This window comes from Alosa alosa, chromosome 23 (genome assembly GCF_017589495.1).
Source record: "Alosa alosa isolate M-15738 ecotype Scorff River chromosome 23, AALO_Geno_1.1, whole genome shotgun sequence".
Taxonomy (NCBI): domain Eukaryota; kingdom Metazoa; phylum Chordata; class Actinopteri; order Clupeiformes; family Clupeidae; genus Alosa; species Alosa alosa.
The window spans coordinates 18,128,206-18,150,372 of record NC_063211.1 but is presented as its reverse complement, the minus strand read 5'-3'; the positions used below and the strand labels follow the sequence as shown (position 1 = coordinate 18,150,372).

General features: G+C 42.1%; 1 protein-coding gene across 1 annotated transcript in view; it reads right to left on the bottom strand.

Moving 5' to 3' along the window:
• Positions 1-22,167, bottom strand: part of LOC125288217 (low-density lipoprotein receptor-related protein 1B-like) — a 271,541-nt gene that overhangs the window by 248,552 nt on the left and 822 nt on the right.

Here is a 22,167-nt window from a genome sequence, read left to right as displayed (position 1 = left end):
CCCCCAGTTAGGGCCATTTGTCTAAATGTCATAATGCTCTGCTTGCAAAGATGTTGACAAGCCATGGCATAAACATCTAATTATGATTTATTGTTGAAAATGAATAAAAACACACAAACAAATGCTTACCGATGCATGAAAATAAAAATGTGTGCACACAAATAAAAAATAGCTTAATTTGTTAATACATCAGCATTACATCCATTGTAAAATGATGAAGCTCTCTTAACTTGTTAAAAAGCTTCATTAACACGTCTCAGTCACAGAAATTAATTTGCAACGAGTAGAACTAAAAGTGCTCCAATCAGGTCACAATGCTGTACAAACCATTAATACGCCATCCAATAGTATATTGTTACATTGAATAAACAAAATAATCAACACAAATTGAATGCAATCAAATTTAGTCTTTTTTTCTGAGTATGGAAAATACAATTCAAATTGATTTGATTAAAATGAACTAATGTTTGCCACAGTCAACAATTCAAAGTTGTAATCACCGATCTTTGTTTATAGCTGTAATGACCAACAATGCATACATTTAGTGGTAAAAAAACTCTACATACAAGAAAAAACATATTGCTTATACTTCTACAGCAACTTGTATGCATAACATACTTTAAAAACTTTGGCTTTCACTTTCTCCGTCAACTATGGCCTACAGTGCTCTACACCATGTAAGCAATGAACAGTACCATTTTCCAAAATCCTGTCTAGCAGTGACTTTAAACAGAAACCATTTTTATGAGTACAAGCTGCAGTAAATCAAACAACCTATGTCAGGCCATAAAAGCACTCCTGTCTTCTGGAAGATGGAAAAGTATTGGTATTTATGTTGTGCAAATAAGAAGCAGATTGTGCTTGTGCGGAATGTAAATATGTGACCTCATCCATCATGAAGGGAAAACTACCTGCATCCACCAGACTGAGGAGAGAGGCTTAAAGTCTACCAGTGTGAGGGTGGTGCGTCCTAAGATGTTTCCCATGGGAAAATAGTGTGTCTAATTTATCCCAGTAGCCCAGTCTTCACACTGCCCAATCTGGCAGATTAACCACTGCTCAGAGAGACTTCCCCTTATCTGCAAGACATGCAGGTACCTACACACACACACATGCATGGACAGACACACACACACACACACAAACACACACACACATGCATGGACACACATACACCCAAACACACACACACACACACACACACACACACACACACACACACACACACACACACACACACCACACACACACACACAAACACACACACATCACACACACACACACACACACACACACACACACAAACACACTCATGCACACACGCACACACACAAACACACACACACATAAAATAGCTGCTTGAATCTTGCATTAGAGTTGCAAAGCTGACATGCTCGGCATTCACGACGTATTGCATTTCACAACACACATTGCGGCAGAGCTTTCAGCAGCCCTGACGTTTCTGGCTTCGCTGTCTCTGCTGACCCTCCACGATAGATGCCTCTTTACCAGTGGGAGGAGTGTGTCACCGCACTGCTGTTATTGATGCCGACTTCTCAAAATAAGACTCTGTATGGATTCAGCTCTGTTTGATATCAGCTCCCAGCGCGCACTGTTGTTGAAAATGAGCCCACATGAATCAAACCCATGAAGTAAACGGGAGAAATCTCCAGATGCTTGGAAGGATGGTGTTTATACTCTCTTGAGTAAAAAGAATAATAATGATACGAACATACAGAGAAAAACTCACTATCTGACTCTATAACTCACTGTTCCAAAAAGCTTGTTTTTAAAAGACACAGTCCCATAGGAGTATCCCTAAGATGGACAAGTTATGGGAATGTAACATCTTCCTACTGACTACCACTGGTCAGAAAAGAAAAAAAACACACAGTGAGAGTCTGAGGGACACTGAAAACTGATGTTTTCTTTTAATCTGTTGAGAATGAGAAATGTTACAGTTAAACAGAGGCATGCTCGAAAGAGCCCTGACAGTGGATACTAAAGGGGAAAATGGCAAATTCTGCTGACCTTTGTTGACATTGATATTTTGCCCACAAATAGTTGTCTCAATGAATTCACCCAGAGCCTGATGTTGTAGAATAATATTTCAGAAACACTTTAGGGAGAGGAACTACAAAGAGCCATTATAGTTACATTGTTACTAAACCATTCAGTTACATCTAACACCATGTGTCACTACACTCTTAAAAACAAATGTGTTGAAAATAACACAATTTGTGTTGTTTTTAACACATCTCTATGTCCAGATAGGAACAACACAGTTTGTGTTGTGTCTAACACATTGCTTTTGATATACTGTGTGCACTCTTGCAACAAATGTGTTGAAAATAACACCACTTGTTTTTGTTTTTTTAACACATCTCTATGTCCAGACCGTTTTAAGAGTGTATGTCATAGAAAATTGACACACTGTTCCAACACAGTCCTATGTCTAATTCAAACTTTAAATCTAGCCCTACTTCGCGAAGGTATAAAGGTGTCAACAAATGCCTTAGTTATTCAATGCATTACATTTACCTGTGAAGTTAGACTGTAAAAAGGTATAGTATGCAGCATGGCATGCATTTGGCTGAAGATCTTCCACTACTTGTGTGAAGATCACCTCATACTGTCCCATTTCTTAGCCCAGAGCAGTAGAAATTGCAACCATCATGATTAATGCATCTGTCTGTGCTATCTAAGTTTTACACTGGCTGGTATGAAGCCCACTGTCCATCACTGCATCTCTGGAGCCCTCAGACTTGCCTGATCTTATGTGACACAGCCACTGGTCTGTTGATGCACTTAGACCATCAGAGCTGAGGTATGCTAAAACATTCCTGTTTTGCCATCAAACGCAGGAGCCCATGAGAGGCACTTAAAGCCCAAAAAGACAGATATCATGAAGGAACTAAAAGTCCCTTCACTGTCTGATGTAAGCAATGAGTCCATGATGCAATTTGAAACTGCTCAATATTTTAGCGCAACATAGATTTACTCTTCCATGGCTGATCTGTTGAGATGTGCCAATACACACTAGCATTTGCTAGCAACCAGGTTTTGAGGAAGTGAATCCCACTTGGTTTATAAGATATAAGTATAGCCTCAGCACTTGCATATGACCTCACCCCCACATCAGTTACTTCAAGGTTCTTCCTAACCACAGATAAGCAGAGCATACCAATTTTAATTTTTGCTACATGTAAATTGAATTCATGTTTTGCCTGACATGCACACCTGTTTGGAGATTTAAGAATCAAGCAAAATTGCACACATCAACATGTGCATGGGAAATAAGATTGGCACATTCACACACACACATACACACATGCGCACACACACACACACACACACAGGTGCGCACGCACATGCGCACCCACACACAAACACACACACACACACCCCCCACACACACACACACACACACACAGTCTTTGGCACACTACCCCTGACATACAGTATATCATCAGTACTGGGCTTGCATAAAGTGCTCCACATTTGAATCTACCCCTGCAAACCATGCTATCATTATGGTAATCACCACATAGACAGACGCACCAAATGCACTATCCAGTCACAGTAATGAGGGCCTGTTCAGATGGATTTGGTAGCGAATACTAATGCAAATACAGCTTATCCCTCCATTTGCTGCAGCGCTCAAAACCCACAGATGACTGTACAGTCTGTCAAGGAAGGTGAATGGCTACCAAAGAAAACTGAAATGGAAACGGAGAGCCTGGTGTCAGGCACAAGTGTTCTACTCAGGCGCTCAATAGTTCTTTAAACTTTTGTGACGACTTATTCTGCTGTTGTTTGGAGCTGGAGCAGTGAGTGTGGGTGTAGGGTATGGGTTTGTGGGAGGGTGTGTGTGTGTGTGTGGGAGGGGGTTAGGGGGGTGGCTTTTCACCCTCTTTTTCTCACAGAACAATGGCCGAGATATTAATCTTATTCATCCATTGAATGTGGGTTGCATTCCATAAGTCCTGTGTCAAAGAACTTGAATTCGCCCATTACCCCATTATGGCAAGCTATTTCCATTTGCAGCCTTGGCAAAATTAATCTTTCCATCCTGACTGCACTCAAACACACACACACACAAACACACACACACACACACAAGTACACACACACACACACACACACACACACACACACACACACACACACACACACACACACACACACACACAGGGTAGCTGTAGTCTTCCTGTGTTTGCAATCGTGGCAAAGTTTGCATCTCCTCTGCTGCAAAACACCCAGCATACTCTCACTTCCACCCCACGGTCCAATTACAAATTCACACCATGGAAGGATGCAGATGTAAATGAATTTGCATCCATCAAAACCCCACCACTACCAAACCAGACACATGACATTTATCAAATTACAATCATATCAAACGCAATTGCGTTGTAAAATTGAGTTCAATGACTCTTAAACCTCAGTCATTACCTGGGTTGAGATCAAAAGTACGGACCTTATGATGAACAGGCGTGTCTTATCTGACAGTGACAAAGTCTGACACACACATTCAGACATTCAACAACTTTCACTGTAACCAAATCTGACGAGATAAGCATTAAGATCCTTTCACTTAGCTGCCCCCATAAAAAAAGACGATATAGATTTAGCAGCGAAAGCAACTACCTCAGCACTCTCAGCAGCATTCGTTCACCTCTGTGAGCTCTCTGGCTCTGATTTAGCATCGGGGCGGATATTTCACGCTGAAACACCTCCTCAGCGTCCTCTAAAAAAACAACCCCCACCAGTTTCGCCTTTTCATTTGGCCGCCGTCTCTCTCCATCCCCACCCTCCGCATCGACTTAAGCCCAAACGGTAACTAGGCGCTCCGCAGCGCCAGGGGAAATCACCGCTGAGGAGGCCCTTTGCGGTGCAGTGAGAGAGGCCTAATCTCTACTAAAGAGCCCTCATTTGGACGCGTTTAAGACGTGCCGCTCCAGACTCCGGGCTCCAGCTCCCAGGACAACACAACTGAAAAGCATCTGCCCTCCTCATCGCCTCACTGATCTGTAAATGGCTATATGTTTACTTCTTGTGGTATGACTACGCTACTGTTTTCCAAACAAGAGAGAAAACAACAGGATTAACAGACAGAGAGAAAGAATGCAAAACAGAGAGGTAGCAGGTGGAGGATAGATGAATAATTGAGAAAGAGATTTTTTTTAACTTTCTTCATACCGTCAAAGAGACAGAGAGGGAACAAGAGAGAGAGAGAGAGAGAGAGAGAGAGAGGGACAGCCAGTGAGGCCACAACCACCAACAATGTTGTATATTTGTTCTTATTATTAGAATTGTTGTCTTACTTTTATGTCTTCTATGTTTACTTTTATGTCCTCTTATATGTGAATTCCACAATTCTGTTAAGTATGTATTTGTTTTCATTTTTTCCCTCTTTACCTCTTCTGTGTACATGTAATTGAGCTTTGGCAATAATGTTCATGCAACGTTCATGCCAATAAAGCTTTCTTGAATTGAATTGAATTGAATTGAAAAGGCGAGAGAGATGGAGGAGGTCAGGCATGATGCATATGTATATGATGATGTTGCGGTATAATGAAACAATGGACATGGCTTTAGCTTTGATAGAATCCAAACAGACCCTCTCTATGTCTCCCCAGTGATTCAATTTCACTAACCCCCTGGAAGAAAAGACAGATGCCATCAGCCATTTCAACAACATAGCCATAGTATAGATGGATAACACATGAAACGTGGTCAGATATATAAAGAACATGTTTGGAAACGTATAACAGACAAAGCTGTCTGTGTTGCTCTCTTCTGAGAAGATTGAATTTTTCCACAAGCTGGGCCTATTTTTATTAAATGAAACATAACATGAGAGTATTCACATAACACAGACACAGGTTTCCATCAAAGGCCTCGGCTGGCTGTTTGGAGACCTGCCAGTAAAGCGGTGTGATCTGGCTGTGCCGCCTGCAGTCGTGAGCCGGGTTTCCTCCCGGCGATGTGGCGGTCGCCCGCGGTGAATCCCGACGTCACAGGCTCCCCCCTCCAGTGCTTCCTGTGCCAGTGGCTGCGTGCATATTGCTCGCGGTGATGAAATCATTCCCTCGCTCACGAAATGGCGAAAGAAAAGGTAGACGGAGAGAAAAAAAGGAAAGAAAGGAAATGACAATGATCAGGAAATGTCTGATTGTTAACGGAGAAAGAGAGGGAGAGAGAGAAAGAGAGAGAGAGAGGGAGAGAGAGAGAGAGAGATGTGGAGGCTGGCGGGCACATAAAGCGGGCAGGCGGGTGGCATATGGGCCCACTGGCAGCAGGCAGGTATGCTGGCACAGGAAGTGACACATAGTCGTGGGGCAATGCGGAGCGGCACAAGCTCTCAACGCAGAGTGGTGGCTGAGACTGTGCCTGTGTGTCTTTGAGGACCACAAAAAACAGTGAGAGACAGAGAGAGAGAGAGAGAGAAGGAAGGCAACGGAAGCTGGCCACCGACGCCAACGCTGAAGATGAGGTCTCAGATGTGGCTCTCAGTTGCCGTGGCGGCACAGCTGACACACTAATCGCCTGCCAAATCCACCACTGCGCTTTATTTCATCCCTTTTTTAGTCACTGTTGTTGTTGATTTCCCTTAAGTTCTGTAGCAACACTCACTTCTGTGCCTTACCAGCATCCAGCTCCACGGCTGGATGGCCACACTTGCACATCACAAAGCCATAAGGTCCTACACAACACTCATCACAGAGTGACAGTACAGGGATAGAATCTACACACACTGATGTCCGTGCATTTACTAAATAGCTAGAGATCCAAATGTTCCTGTGATGTCGGATTGTATATATATATATAAGTATATGTACTCTTTTGATCCCGTGAGGGAAATTTGGTCTCTGCATTGATCCCAATCCGTGAATTAGTGAAACACACTCAGCACACAGTGAACACACAGTGAGGTGAAGCAAACACTAATCCCGGCGCAGTGAGCTGCCTGCAACAACAACGGTGCTCGGGGAGCAGTGAGGGGTTAGGTGCCTTGCTCAAGGGCACTTCAGCCGTGCCTACTGGTCGGGGTTCGAACCGGCAACCCTCGGGTTACAAGTCTAAAGCGCTAACCAGTAGGCCACGGCTGAAGTGATCTGGCCTCGAGTGCCTTGGACAAAGCAGTCGAGAGGAGCACAGAAGATTGTAGCCACTACAAAGAGGGACCGCAGGAGTTTCCTCTCCAAATAGCCCCAATAAGTACAGTAAGAGAGAGAGAGAGAGATAGAGAGATAGAAAGAGAGAGAGAGAGAGAGAGAGAGAGAGACACAGCAGTGTCCACAAGCCACAGGCCTGTGAATAGGCCTCAGAATAGATGCGGGAGACATTGAGGACAGAGGGTGTGTTTCAGGAGAGTCTGCTGCAGACCCCGCTTCAATCATCTCTAAAACAGGGTTTTCAGAGCAGGGATGGGATGACAAAGATGAAAGAGACAACACAACACATACACAGAGGCTGGCAAACACACACACACACACACACACACACACACACACACACACACACACACACATACATACATACTCCAAAAAATCCATTGGGCAAAGAAAGCTGTTTTCCAGTTTTTCCTATTCAGTGTGATGTTTCCCCTTAAGACTTCCCAGGAGCAGATGGCTCCACAATTTGAAGACGAAGCCATTAGTACCTCTTTCAGAGAGCCAAGCGATGCACTCCCCTCTTTCTCTCTTTCTTTCTTTCTCTCTCTCTCTCTCTCTCTCTCTCTCTCTCTCTCTCTCTCTTTCTCTCTTTCTTTCTTTGTAAGCGGCACGCTCACCGGCTGCGGAGGGGTTTTGGGGCAGGACGGCGCCAGGACTGTCAGATGGCCACCCCTCTGTCTCTGCCACAGGCTTCATGGGGCTACAGAGCCTGCAGGTGGCCTCCCCGGTGTGCCAGCATATTGACTGCTCCCCATTTTCAGAGTCGCTCGCTCGCTGACGTTTGTGATGTGTCAGTGAGCGACTGGAGTGAGTGAGCGCTGGCGAGTCCCCCATTATAAAACTTACACTTCGAAATGAGATTGTGATGGATAGCCATAACTTTGAACTGTGGCATAAACAAGGAACAAACTAATGATGCAATCCAAATTTGAGATATAACAGAGAAAGTTACAGTACTCAGTTGAATCTCTATACAGACAGTAAGTGTGGGTAAGTAGTGGAGGTAAATAGAGACATTACTGTGATTTTACATTTTCTGTGTTAGTCACCCCACATGCCTTGAGAAGTTTATAAATATGATATATTACTTGATCTAATATTGCAATAACGATGTGCATTTGCGCATGTGAGTGTGCATGTGTGTGTGTGTGTGTGTGCGTATGTGCACTAGCACTGCGTTCCTGAAACATTAGGTCAAGGAGTATAAAAAATGAATTGCGAACAGCAGGGGCTAATGCAGCTCAGCTACTTAGGAGGGCAAAGCACTGAGTGATTGCATCAGCCTGATAATAACAGAGTCATGTGTTACTGAGAACGCCACTTTCGTTCATTATCTAACAACACTAAATTAGGCTAATTAAGAATTTAAGGACAAATGGTCCCGCAAAATATGATACTGTCACTATTCCGCCCGAATTTTCAAACACCTCATTATTCCCCCCCGACTCTCAAAAATCTATATGGGTTGTGTTCAGATGGCACAGCGGTGACCCAGTGTGCATTATACAGCCACGCCGGCTAATAGCCGAGTCTCGGAGCCTTCACGTGGTAATGAATTGCGGCTTGATCTCCCTGACATAAGCATATCTCTCGGCACACTTAAAAACCTTTAAAAGGCTTAAATGGAAGCCGGGGTATGAATTCATGGCAAGCCCATGCCTGCTTTTTTTGTGACTTTACGGTGAGCGTTGCTTTATGGCCTGAGCAAATGGAAGAAGACTTTCGAAAAGAGCACTTATGAGGGAGAGGGAGCGAGGTGAAGGCGACGGGCATCACTTTTGGAGAGAGCGCACAACGTTTTCTGTCTGGACGCATCAGCTGAGTCTCAAGGCGAACAGGTGCAGCTGCTAGAGGACACCTTTGCTAAAATCAAGGGAACAAAAAAAATAGAAATAAATAAATCAAACAGCTCTGAATTAAAGGCTCGAAATAACACCATTTGTTTTGGCGTGGCCTCGGGCAAGGATAATGGCCTGTGTATTAAGCATGGTGGATTTATTCAAATACATAATGGCAGACCTCTAATGAGGTGATCTTTTTTAAATAACCCATTTTCAGCCATGGACAGTGATATCTCTTGACCCATCAGTGATGCCTCCAAGCGCCATATGATAATGCTACATGTCAATTTCCTGTGTGAGATCTGCCAGAGAAACAGGAAAAAAAAACATTCAAATTAAGAATAATTTAGCAACCTAAAGAGAGGCGACTCTCAGAAGATGGAGAGGAGAGGAGAGGAGGATGCTCACTGTTGAAGGATAGACCTTTGCATTCAGTGTTAGTACAATTCATGACTATGACTAATAATCAACATTTTATATTTTATATTTATATGATTTTGCCAGCTTCCTCGCTGAGGTGTCTATTAATATTTCAATTCAACTTGCATCCAATTATTCAAGGCAACACTACCCCCCCTCCCACACACACACACACACACACACACACACACATACACACACACACACACACACACACACACAAAATGTCCCTGACACAAAATCTATTCCAAAGTCAATGACATGGTGTCTTCCCAATAGCATGCAAACCATCTATTCATCCTGTCTCTCTTAAAGTCAATGAGTGAAGAAGCATGGTCAATGCAGATGTGTGTCTTCCCAATGGCATGCAAACACCTCATAAACTGATCAAAACTATTCACATCCTCTCTCTTTGGGCTTTCAGATTTCCAGATGGATTTTCATCAGTAACTGTCAATGATGAAGAATAATCATAACTAAAAAGACTCATTTACAGAGGTTTTCATTTACAGTAATTCAGTACATCAGCGGTAATGTTCATACTTCCTTCTCAACCTTTCACGGATAGTCAGGATTTAGGAAAGAGCGGAAAGTGAGGAGATCAAAGTCTCACTCATACTGTCTATACCACATGCCCATGCATTAACGGAGAATGACAGAATTCAGTCAAATGGGTAGTGGACAAAATAAAACAAACAAACAGAATAAATCAGGTCCCCACTGAACACACACAAGGGAGTAAGTCAAGAGCCAAGTGTGTGATCTGAGTGAGTGACAGTGGCTGCTGAGGTTAAACTTTAATCACAGGGACACCTGCTGTTAAGTGTCACACTCGTCACAGACTTTTTTCACTTGCCAACAAAATCCTATCACCAATGTATATGAAAGCACCACCTTTTAATGGTAAATAATTCTAATAATTCTAAGTAAATAATATAAGGTAAATACTTGAGGACAGTATTTGCTTGTGAGTAAGTATTCTGACACTCACTGAACATGCATGCAACACAAAGAAATGATCATTAAAAGATCAAATGCAAAAAAATGAACTGCCGCTGATTAATTTTAGAATCGCTATACAAAGAAAGAGGGAATAAGCAATGCCTAGAGTGGACGGCAGAACAGTGGCATATCAGTGGCTTGTAGCACTATATAGCCAAATTATTCAGAGCCAGATGTCTGGTAGTCAACAGCACCTCAGTCATGCCAAGAGCAGTCGCACTCTCCATCGACCTGCTCTTTGTGTAAAAGCTTCTATCCAATTCAACACACAGAAGGATGCTTTTATGTTTGGAGTCACAGGGAAGCTAGGGAAGAGACATGTGCTGGCGTGGATGAGGTGATGCTATTCTAAAGCTGCAAATAGATGCCCACTGAGTCGTCGGGTCATTTTTCTGCTACAGCATTTGAACCTTCACCTCGGTGGTATAACACACATTAAGTCCAGGTCTATCTATCAGTTGAAGTTTGAACCCTGATGCGCATTGCACCAATACTGTTGCTGTGACCACAGGAATGACTCCATCCAGCTGTACAAAAGTATCTCCAGTTCCAATCGCATTAAGTTACATCACAAACTAAGGTTACAAAAGGCTTTTTTTTTTTCAAAGTGCTCTAAGGCAACCAAACTCTTGCGCCTCAGGTGCAAAGCCTTGGGCAACATACAGTATACAGTTACTTGTCAAGTGTTTTGCCTCGTTCTCCCTTTCCCGTTTACATCAGCTTCTGTCTTTAAAAGATGGCCCATTTAAAGCTGGCACCAAGCAATTGTGCAGATGTCACCACCGCCCATGAACATTATTATGATGCTGTGATGATTTATTATCATCTGACAGCAGAACAAAGTGACCCACTTGGAAAAGAATTAGAAATCGGGACAAAATGAGGAGGCGACGGCAACAACGACAGCGACGGACGGCCACCGTCCTTTTTAATTATCCCCGCAGTACAAATCGTCGGCAAGGTAGGCGCCTGAAGCAATGTCAATTCAATCATAACAGGAAGCGGGAGCACAAACAGGAAAAAAAAAAACGTGCAGTTCAGAGCACCTCCAAATGTCTCGTGGGTCACGTGTTCTTAGCTGTTCAATCCAACTCATTGCTTCAGCACCACGGACAGCAATGCTCATCTCATGCTGTGTTAACCTATGGCATAATGAACTGAGGAGATTCTTTGGAACGCCATTCCGACATGCAAAGTGAATTCTAAATTCTATCATTGGGGCTATCCCTTTTGCATTGCATCTTCACTAACAAAGGAACAAATAAGAAATAACAAAATATAGCGATACAATTTATTTTGCTTAAAATGTGTGAATGTTAATGATATATCCTGAAAAGCCTGCGAAGTCTGCATCTTGATTTAATAGGAATACGGTGCACTGTAATGATATAATTTGGACCAACAAATTATAGTACAGATTACATAGGGTATAAATACAGACAGACTGTTACAGTAATGTATTTTATTTTTTACTTGAGTGGATTATATATTCAATTCCACTGCAACACAAAAGAGAGTGTTGGTCTATACTCTAAACCACACACTATGAACACTAAGAAGTCAGCTGACTATTGTTTTATCATTTTAATACATATGAATCATGATGGGTGAGATGTGTACACAAAAAGGAAAATGTACACATAGACTGTGAAGGACTGGCCAGGTTAAGCACACAGTGCAGAGACCACACTCGTGTGAGTGTCTCCAAGAGTCTGAGGGTGCCATTGACATTCTGTCGCTGAGAGGAGAAAATTGCAGTGCGGCAGCATTTTGTTCTGGGTTTTGCCTGCTGTTCTGCGCAAAGTGTTGCCAATGTGCCATTAGGAAGGCTGGGAGAAGCATCTCCTTCTGATAGCATTAGACAGTTGGCTTCCCCCTCCACAGACTCTCACTCCTTACCAGGCTCCTCTATTCTAATGCATCGTGACATCTTTTTTTTCCAGATTGCTCATAGATATGACAGTCTCTATTGATCAGCTTCTCTAAAGAGTGCGGTGGCGAAAATCCATAATTCATTAGTTTGCACATAGCAAGCAGATTATGATATTATCTCCAATACCTGGTACATGCACCAAGAACATCTTGCGATGTTTATAAATGTAGAAATTGGCAGAATTTCATAGATCCTATCCACTACAAAGTTCAGTGGCACTATGACAATAAACGCCTGGAATTAAATCCACGGCAGTGGGGGGAAAAAACAGATGTACTGCCAATGATTTTTCTTCTTCATTCCTTTTAAGTTAGACCTGTCTAAAAATCAGCCCAGTAAAATGGAGAGGAAACAGCACATAAAGTAAAAGTGATGACAGCATATGCAGGCCAACACTGAAATGCAATATCACACCGAGGCACAAAGTCATTTCAAGGAGTTTTGAACAGCAAAAACATCAGGTGTCTCCATCTCCATTAATTATGGATTTGGGCACTTGAGTGTGTGTGTGGTAGCTCCTAGCCGAGTGCTTGTCCCTTTTAGAAGGACTGACAGTGAAATATGAAATGCCTTTTGTTTACGTACTTCCCTCGGGCTTCAGGTTTTTTGAGCCAAAGACAAAGGATTGTTATTTCAGTAAAATCGTTATATCTCTCTTGGACAAATAGTTCATTTATTTTTAGTAAACCTCATGCAGGGAAAAGACATGAAATTATATGTAAAGTAAGGAAAGGAACACATTGTTCATATCATATTCTTTTGTTGTTTTCAGTCATAAAAACTCTCAAATCAATTGTTACATGTTGCCTAGACAATTATTTAGCCTGGTTAATCCATAACACCTCGTTACTGATTGTTTGTAGATGGAGGAGATACACAGGATTAAAGCGATAGCATCTATCTCTCCGTCCGAGACCTCACTGAAGGACTACTTACAGCTCCAGAATTATTCAATTGACGGATTACGGCCAGGTACATAAGCCGATTTTCCCCATGTAAGTACTTAGCCTGTAGATTATCACATATAAAGACACAAGAATATATGCAGACACAGATACAGCTACAGAACCGTCTTATAATATAAGTAAGTATAGTAAGAACTGTACTTATATTCTTATAATATATTTGTATACTACTGTATATATTACCTAAGTGCAAATGCTCAGTCTGATTTCAGTTCAGCCAAGTGCGAACACAGGAAGCTGGGGAAAGATTCCAGATCCTCATATCTCTGTCCCCCACACAGCAGTCATCAATTAGCAATTTCTCCAAAATATCTCCTGATCCTTCTGTGACAAAAACCACCTGGGCGGGGCAGAAAATGCTTCCCTGTGAGGTTGGCGGCCAGCATGATGCACCGTGGACACTCCGGATAATGTATTCCCACTGACAGGAAGTCATCCCTCTACGTCAGGAGATTAATAGTTGTCACTGTTTCCTGGGATAAGGTCACCCTCTCAGATCTGACTCGACAAGCATGGCGGAGCCACTTGTCCACTCCTAAAATGCACATTTGCAGTGAAATGCCAAGCGCCTAAGTCAAGTCAATTCAGCAACCTCTCAAGTGCCCCATTACCCTGAGTGTGCGGGAGGATACAATGATGTGGCATTTGCGTTCATCTCATAAGGCCCTGCCCTGAGGTCTCAATTTGCAGAAACATTCCCTCTCCAAGCAGGAAAAAACACACGCTTCCAAAAGGCATGAATGGAAAATGAATGAATGAATGAATGAATGAATGAAAGAAGGAAAGAAGGAAAGAAAGAAGTCAGGAAGCAATGATTGAATGGATGACTGAATGCACGACACATGGATGTAGTTATCAATTAGTCAATAATTCCATGATATGATCTAGGCTTATTGCAATTTGTCACTCTGACATTTAAGATTTGAATACAGGGCTGCGAGGAGTATCCGCAGTCATTTGTAGGTTGCAGGGTTGTTCAGTTGCTGCATTTGTTTCTGGTGATTTTGTGGATTCTCTGCTATTCATTTTGTACATACACGTACATCATGTTATGGAAAAGCTATATCATACAGAAAGTAAAACTAATGCCCAAGATGTTTTGCTGGCAGCATCATCAGAGCTAGATTGTTTGGGCAAACATACTGTACAGTATGTAGCTGGTTTTGATAGGCTACGGATACAATTTTTCTACATTTTCTACATTTTCTTAATAGACCCCCAGGTACATGAACAAAAATTGAAAAGTAAATAAAATAATAAATTAATGTATTAATTAACTAATTAATTAATTGATTAATGAATTAATGAATTAATGAATTAATGAATTAATTAATAACCTCCAAGCTGCATACTTGTCCAGAAAATGGAAAGACAAAACAAGGTGCTCAGAATGCAGCACAACATTAAGAGTTACAGTAAAACAGTCTTTCCTCATGTCTTGAGCATTCATTCATTGTTGTGTATTTATAAATGTTACATTTTCATAACAAAAACAGCAGCATAACGTGTCTAATTATTTGCACATGTTGTTCTCAACTGTGCTTGGAATGTGTCTCACAAATGCTTTAGCTGTGAAAATGGACGTATGAACATGAACGCAAGTATTCACAGACAGATGATGCAAGCGGAGCTGACCACTGATTTAATCAGGCCTGAACCTGGTGCAACTCTGTTCGGCAGATACACTGCCTTCTAAACATACTTAAAAGGAGCTATGTTTTTTTTTTCTGGTTTAAAACATCTTAAAATTATGTTGCTATGAGAAATAGCAACATAATGTGAATAAACAACCGTTTTGATACAATGTCAAAAACATCAATGCTCTATGCTATCCACTCAAATTATCGTACAAACCAGAGAGCACTGTTTTAGTTATCTTGTAATGCCACTTTGTATCATGCGTGGCTGGCTGCTGTATTAAATACAATGCAAGTCACTGCGTTCAAGACAACTCAAGGCTTACAGAATTCCACATAACTCATTTCAAAAAAAGAAGAAAAAAAGAACAAACATGTTCCAAACAACACCAGGGAGGCCGCAAAAAATTCCCGATCATTCCCAGCGGTCCCTAGACCTTTCTACCTGCTCTTCCTCACCTAGTCCCTCCACGCTACTTGTCTTTTCCCGTCTGAAGGGAAATGTCTACTAAATAACAGTGGCAGCATGAACATATCCCTGGGGTAATCCTTCTCACGAGGACTACTGTCACTGTGAGTTTGAGAGAGCACCCTGCTGAAGCCGGGGAACAACCAGAGAGAAAACTCCTGAGTCTGACAGTGAGTGTGATTTCATCAGCGGAGAAGATGCCAGTTACAAAACATCACCTCTGGGGAGCACTGGGTTCAACCTGCAAAATGATTCCACTAGACCGAACACAGCAATGGGTATGGAGAATTCTTCTGCCCATACACACAGCTCGCTTTGTGAGATCCAGGTCCTCACCCACGCACACACAAGATTTCCTAATACAGTGCACCCTCTGGTCATAAAGACAGGTCAACTCAAGTAGCACCTGCTGTTTGAAAAGCATGTGGACCAACTCAAATAACCGGCCCTGTTTGGAGGCACCAAGCTCATGTCCATCAACTCCAAACAAACAAAAGACCTATTCTCTCTCACATGTTGAACTTCCTTTCTGGGTTAAGCAGCCAAGAGGGGGGAAGATGGCTGCTTGTTGAGGGCATCTAATGAGCAGGTGAGCCAATAATTTCATTTTTCAGGTCCACGCGGGCCTCATGCTAATTAACTAACTCACACAAAGCCATTGTGTGATCAAAGCAGAGGCACATAGAAGCAACGCTTCACTAATTAATCATCGTTCCTCTGTGTTTGCGTGAGTATGTGTGTGTGTGTGTGTTTGCGTGAGTATGTGTGTGTGTGTGTGTGTGTGTGTGTGTGTGTGTGTATATGTCACCAAAGGAGAATTGCATAATTTTTGCATTTATGTATGCTCTAAATTGCTGCAGTGACCTATAGCAAAGAGAGTCAATAAAATTTTTATCGCCTGCTGAGATCCCTTAGTTAGTAGTCTATACATCACAATTTTTATTGGACATGGCCAGTTGCACATTAGAAAACTTCATATATGCGGTACTGGCCCCGTGCACAATACTGAAATGTCTCAGTTAAGGAAACACTAACAGATTAGATGACTGTGTTACAGGACACAAAATGAAAAAAAAAAACTCTCCACAGCTTTTATCTAACATTTCTCATATCAGCATATTACCTATTTATAAAAATAAATACAAGTTCATATACAGATACAGATACAGATCACACACACACACACACACACACACACACACACACACACACACACACACAAATAAATGCACATATATTCAAACCAAACACAAACAAGTCCATGTCCAAGTTGATTGAGTAATAAGTGTCACATCATTTCAATTACATTCAGATGAATTGACCATGCACGACAGGTTACAACCACTAATGAGCCCACGCGACTCAAAAGCAGAGGTCGGTAAAACTGGGCCAACGACACAGGCACGTGTGGCGGCCGGGCAGAGACAGCAAATGTTCTGTTGGTCATTCACTCTGCCCTGCTGCTCTCTGTCCATTCGAGCGTTCCGCCACATTCCGCCACGCGTCTCAGGCCTCCCTTCTCCCTGGCCTCCTCCAGGGAGAAGCGCAGCATATGGAGGACTCATACTGCTGATGGCCGCTGGTTTCATACCCCAAAACATTCCCTGCTAATATTTGCCCGGTGTGAGCATATGGAGTGTGTGGACTCTGTTATTCTGTGTGTGTGTTACTACATGTTCAGAGCTGTCTATGCCTGCATAGATACTATGTGTATGAGCATGTGTTTATGTGTGTGTGTGTGTGTGTGTGTGTGTGTGTGTGTGTGTGTGTGTGTGTGTGTGTGTCGCGCGTGCGTGTGTGTGAGAGCATGTGTGTGTGTGTGTGTGTTTGTGTGTGTGTTTGTGTGTGTGTGTGTGGGTGAGCATGTGTGTGTGTGTGTGTGTGTGTGTGTGTGTGTGGGTGGGTGAGCATGTGTCTGTGTGTGTGTGTGTGTGTATGTGTGTGCATGTGTGTGTGTGTGTGTGTGTGTGTGAGAGAGAGAGAGAGAGAGAGCATGTGTGAGGTGAGTGTGTGTGGTTAGGGGTGGGGAAGTAGTGGTGAGTGTGTGTGGTTAGGGGAGTGGGATAATGTTTATGAAGATTTGCCACCTCTTGAGCCCTGTTATGTTCGTTTTTCTGTGTAGGGATTCACTGCATGCTGCATGACAGTCATGGGGAATAACATACACACACGCACACAGACACACACACACACACACACACACACACACACACACACACACACACACACACACACACACACACACACAACACACACACAGGGTAACCATCCAACCATAGGACACTCTGTCCATCTAACAGCATGGCATAAGGTAGAGACCACATTGCTACACAACTCTGTGAGTTCCTGGCCAAAATACTTCAACCATAGGAAGCCAGTCATCCTGAAAAGACGAAATCCTGAAAATATCCTGAAAATAAGAAATCGCTCTGGCATCTAATCACTTTGTTAAAAGGAAAACACTGTTAACCTGGTATCTAAGACCAAGCTGTGAGAATGAGGGGAATTCATGACAGCGAACCTTAGTGAGGCAAGTGAAGCACAGCAGTTTTCAAAATAATAAGCTCTCCTCTAACAGAACACCTGTGTGTGTGTGTGTGTGTGTGTGTGTGTGTGTGTGTGTGTGTGTGTGTGTGTGTGTGTGTGTGTGTGTGTGTGTGTGTGTGTGAGAGAGACTTGCTTCAGAGATGCTTCAAACTGTTGGGGGAGGGGGGTTAAGCAAATATCAGTCCATTAGCTATCTGGGGGAAATGTCTGAGACGTATATTACAAAGTGAGATTAAAAAGTGTCTTTCCACAAATTCCCACACTATTCTATCAGACGCAGGCCAGCTTTCTGCTGTTCATTAGAAAATAGGAGGAACGTTTTCTGGGCTCTGGACACCAGATGCACAGTTCGGTGAGTCCGGTATCTTGGCAGCGCCATGCCTGCCCAGTCTGAGCGCTACTCAGCAGCCTCTCAGGCCTCCTTACTCTTTCAAAATGTCAACCTGTCAATCAAGCGCAGGCCAGGGGCCATGTTTGCCGTGCAAGACTGGTGTGGTGACAAGTTTCTCCGCTCACTAGCACTCCCAACGCCCAAAGACTGTCCTTGCAAAAGTAAAAAAAAAATTATTGTGTCTTCAACTAGATATTTAAGACTTGGGACCATAATAGATGGAACTTCATCTCTTATCTATGATCATTGTAGTTTCAAGAAGTATTTCTTTACAGTAAGTCATCTTATGATGCTTGCTTAGCTGAATTAATCAGTGGCAGGTACACTTAGTGCAGATATTTTTAAACAATTATATATTTGCCTATGGATGTTAAAACAGACAAGAGGGTACTTTCTTCCAAGAAACTGTGGCTTTATTGCATTAGATAACATTGAATGTGTGAAGGCTACTTGCAGTTTTTTAAAGGCTCATTGCAATATGGGATGAATGTGCAGAGGTATTTGTAAGTTTCTGGTTGGATGTTAGGTGTTCCATAAGGATGTTGTTAATAGGCAAGATGCAAGTCAAAAAGAAAGATGCATATAGATGTACACCATCATAAAAATGCAATATCAAAACAATAGGTATATACTACATAAAATACTAAAGCTTGACTGGGAAATGTGGAAAATACTGGGAAGGGTAGAAAATCTTTATCATTACATTTTTCATCCCAAGTGTAAATGAGCCAATGCTCAGAGTTGATCTACTGTATATCACCTCAGGTGTTGTGCACCAATGGCTGTTGATTATCAATGAAAAGTAAGTATTTGTCTCTCTCTCCCATACCACTTGAGATCATCATGTGGAACACACACACACACACACACACAACCGCACGCGCACACACACACCATCAGATGTCAGATATCAGATATCAGACCAGAAATTTACTAGCCGGGTGCAAACAGGTATCTCTTTATAAGTCAATACACGTCACTGGCATGCTATGTTTACAGGGGACCTGTGAGTAGCACCTTGGGGCTTGGATTCATTTCATATGATCACAGACACAGGGATGAAACAGGCTTTGCCTTCCATACACACCTCTCCATGTACTTGACATAAATGGAAAACAGAGGGAAACACTGTTATTTAATTTCTCCATAAAAAGAGACACGATGCCAGAAGCCAAGCACACACAGTCACTCGGGGATTAAAAAACCAGAGGCACTGCAGAGAGGAACTGTGAAATATCACAATAATGAATGCATACCCAGAGTCGGTTGAAAGTAGAATAAATGGGAGGATCTACACAGGCAGGTCTACCTGAGAGATATTTATCACTGTGTATCTCACAGCGCTGTGTCCCAGACGGTAATAATACATTTTAGACCGTTTCCCCTTGATACATCACAAACTACTTTGTGACCCACACAGTGACTGAGTCCTGAGGAAATGCCTTATTTCCTCAACATTTGAAAGCTCTTTTAAGATCACCATGAGAGATGTTGAACCAAAGGAAAAAATTGGAAAAATGAATAATTCTAGCTGTAAAGTTACAGCGAAACAATCCTTTGACATCTTACTTTAGGACAGCTCGGTTGGGTAGTTTAGGTAAGCCAAACGGATGATGATGACTGTGAGAGAACACATGCAACAAAGAGGTAAACAAAATCCCATTTAATCACCACGAGGAACATGACAATAAATACAACACTATCCTTTGGATCCCTTTCTGTGCACTGCATCGGTGCACAGTTAAATTTAATGTTCGTTATTCATAGACAGATCACCGAAGGCACTGATTAACGAGGAATCTTATTCATTTAAAGTCAGAATTACTGTATGGCCCTTCATGACAAGAGGGTAGTCTGGGAATGATCATTTAAATAAAAATGGTGCATTGCAAAAACTAGAGAGGTGACACAAATGTGATACAGACAAAGGTGGCTTTCCTGCTGTAACCTATCATTGCTTGATAAAATTTGCCTTTGTGGCTTTCGGCAATGTTATTTGGTAGTTGACAATTCGATTTAATTGTTTAGAGATGTGCAACACAGTGAAGATACTTATTGTTCCATAAAGTGGCGAGATGCATGCCATTAAGCGCCTACTGCTCACTGCTTGCAGAATGTCATGTCAGAATTACTGCATTTGGACCTCCACCTCCCTCATGTGGCCTTTGACCAGCGATCAATAAGGATGTCATACACTAAAAGAACTGCTCTCAAGAGAAGCTTGACATAAGTAGACCATAGCTGACCTTGGAACTGAGCATTCACAATGTCAGCAACAGCTTATCTTTGTATGTGCAATGTACTGTACATATACAATGAGGTACAAGTTTCCGCACATACCTGTAACAGAAGGCATTCAAGTTGTGCATTCAGAACATTCCTCCAGAAGTCCCAGGTAGCCGAAGGAGCCCCAGGGATAAGGTTAGTACTTTTTTTTTCTCACTACTTTGTACAGTTACATGTACATATCATCAAACTGTATTCAATTTGTGTCATCAGGCATCTTCTGCACTTGTGTTGCTGTGCGTCAACAACCCCTCAGGGACACATAGCTTTCACTGCCTCACTCTGTAGGGTCATAGGCTACTTAACAAGTTGCTTGTGCTTCTAACAGAGGCCATACGTGCTGAAATGCCAACAAATGACTCATGTCCTCACAGATTTGATCATCTTGACGCAAACTATCGTTATTATAATTTTCCTTCCAAATCGTAACACAAGCCAGAAATGGAAAGCAAGCCAGCAGCCTATGTTTCCACCGTGGTCTATTGACTAAATGTTGCTGGAACAGAGCAATTTTTCCATGGCAAGGTCTTCACAAATACACAGACGTGCAACATAGCCTACCATTTGAAATCCATGACTTTGGATGTATGTCCTTGACAAATGTGATGATAAATGTCATCTGACAACACCATTCAGTACTGTTTATCACCACATTCTGCTGGCTATGGGATACTTTCCGTTAAAGCATAACACAATATAATATCACTAAAGCTGCTGTATTCAATCGTCAAACTGTCAAAGTGCAGTGAGTTACAGCCACAAATTAATAATTGAAAAAGATGCAAGTAGCTTTCGAGATTTCATTACTAGTTAATTACACTATAGAATAAAATTAATGCTGATTGCAAAGCTCAGGGGAGTCAATTCAATCATTTATTTCCGTGAAAGTTTTCAGAATGTAAAGGCAGTGCTGCCTGAGTGTAGGTTATTGCAAATAATTATTCTTTATTTATCTAAATCTTAATATGCTACATTTCCTAAGCATACGTCACGTCCAATTAATTATCGGCAGTAAGACACGGTCTGTTCTTTGTACTGGCCAATGAAATTAGGGACAGTGACCAGGCAAGAAAGAAAAAAAACGTAGCGTAGTACTACAGTGACCACTAATGGGATTACAAATTGCTAAATGATGGCGCTTTCGTCTCGCTGCGCCGGTGGCATAATATGCCTAGGAGCCCAAACAAGCAATCAGTAGACTGCACATTGGCCTACCATGAGTTCGGTACAGGAAGAGTACTGGTAATATATCACCTTATTTTGCGCAAATACCATTTGTAAATCATTTAAAATAAATTATTCCAATAACATGTAACGTCGTATGATATTTGCCTTCATATTTGAGAATTAGTTCTCTGACTATATGTGCATTTCAGATAATACAAATGTAAAAAAAAAAAGACTAGTCTGAACAGGCTACAGTTGCGCGAATTCATCTTAAATTGCAGTGGGGAGATGGGAATTAACTATGGATCCTTGTTACTTTTTTGTTCGT